Genomic DNA, 1,770 nt, shown 5'->3' with positions numbered 1-1,770 from the left:
TGGATTTTTTTTTTGGTACCAGCAGCAAGAGCAAGAAGACAGAGGAGTGTGAGCTTTTGGTTGCCGTGGTGAAGTCCAGCCTGTGATCAGCACTGCTTCTTGAATACTGCCAGCCTTGGGGCCCAATTTCTCACTTTGATTACATTGTCATTACACATTTTGTTCATAAAGCTAAATTATTTCTTCTTTTTACATATATATTTGTTATATATATATGTATTTATATATTATATATTACATATATATAAAAATATATATTTATATATTATATATATTACATATATACATAACAAATATAAACAATTGATTCACTTTGCATCCCCACTGCAGCCCCTCCCTTATATCTTCCCAGTCCTACACACCCTCCCTCTATGTCCTTTCCCCAGTCCCCTGTAAGGGAGGACCTCCTCCCCTTCTATCTGACCCTACCTTATCAGGTCTCATCCGGACTGGCTGCATCATCTTCCTCTGTGCCCTGGCTAGGCTGCTCCCCCTCAGGTGCAGATGATCAGAGAGCCTGTCACTGATTTTATAATAGCCCTTAATAGTGAACCCACTTGAGAACTGAGCAGCCAATGGGCTTTCTCTGAACAAGGGGTCTAGGTCCTCTCCATGCATGGTCCTTGGTTGAAGTATCAGTCTCTGCAGGCACCCCTGGGCCCAGGTATTTTTGGCTCTGTTTTTCTCCTTGTTGAGTTCCTGTCTCCTTCAGTTCTTTCTATCTCCCTCTTTATCCATAAGGATTCGGCACTCTGCCCAAAGTTTAGCCCTGAGTCTCAGTATCTCCTTTGCTACACTAGTGGGTAGAGTCTTTCAGTTGTCCTCTGTGAAAAGCTCCTGCGCTCTTCCTTGTCTTCTCTTACTTCCGATATCTATTCTGTTTGCCCTTCTGAATGTAGATTAAGCATCTTCCCTAGGGTCCTACTTGTTTAGCTTATTTAGGGCTATAGGTTTTAGTATGTTTATCCTATATTATATAGCTAATATATATTAATAAGTGATTATATATCATTTCTGTCTTTCTGCTTCTGGGTATCCTCATTCATGATGATCTTTTTTAGTTCCCACCATTTGCCTCAACATAAATTCAAACACACTAAATTGGTTAGAAGAAAAAGTGAGGAAGAGCCTTGAACTCATTGGCACATGAGACAACTTCCTGAACAAAACACCAACAGCACAGGCTCTAAGATCAACAATCAATAAATGGGACCTCATGAAACTGAAAAGCTTCTGCAAATCAAAGGACACTGTCAACAGAACAAAATGACAGCCTACAGACTTGGAAAGGATATTCACCAACCCTATATCTGACAGAGGGCTAATATCCAGAATATTTAAAGAACTCAAGAAGTTAAACAGCAACAAATCAAGTAATCCAACTAAAAAAAATGTGGTACAAAAAATGTGGTACAGAGTTAAAGAGAGAATTCTCAATAGAGGAATATCAAATGGCAGAGAAACACTTAAAGAAATGCTCAGTGTCCTTAGTTACCAGGGAAATGCAAATCCAAATGACCCTGAGATTTCACCTTACACCCATCAGAATAGCTAAGATCAAAAACTCAAGTGACAACACATGCCAAAGAGGATGTGGAGAAAGGGGAATCCTCCTTTATTGCTGGTGGGAATGTAAACTTGTACAACCACTTTGGAAATCAATCTGGTGCTTCCTCAGAAAATTAGGAATAATGCTGCCTCAAGATCCAGCTATACCACTCCTAGGCATATACCCAAAAGATGCCCCACCATTCAATAAGGATATTTGCT

The sequence above is a fragment of the Meriones unguiculatus genome, chromosome 7 (genome assembly GCF_030254825.1).
Source record: "Meriones unguiculatus strain TT.TT164.6M chromosome 7, Bangor_MerUng_6.1, whole genome shotgun sequence".
In the NCBI taxonomy this organism is placed as follows: domain Eukaryota; kingdom Metazoa; phylum Chordata; class Mammalia; order Rodentia; family Muridae; genus Meriones; species Meriones unguiculatus.
The sequence above is the reverse complement of the archived record's forward strand: the minus strand, read 5'-3'. Positions refer to the sequence as shown.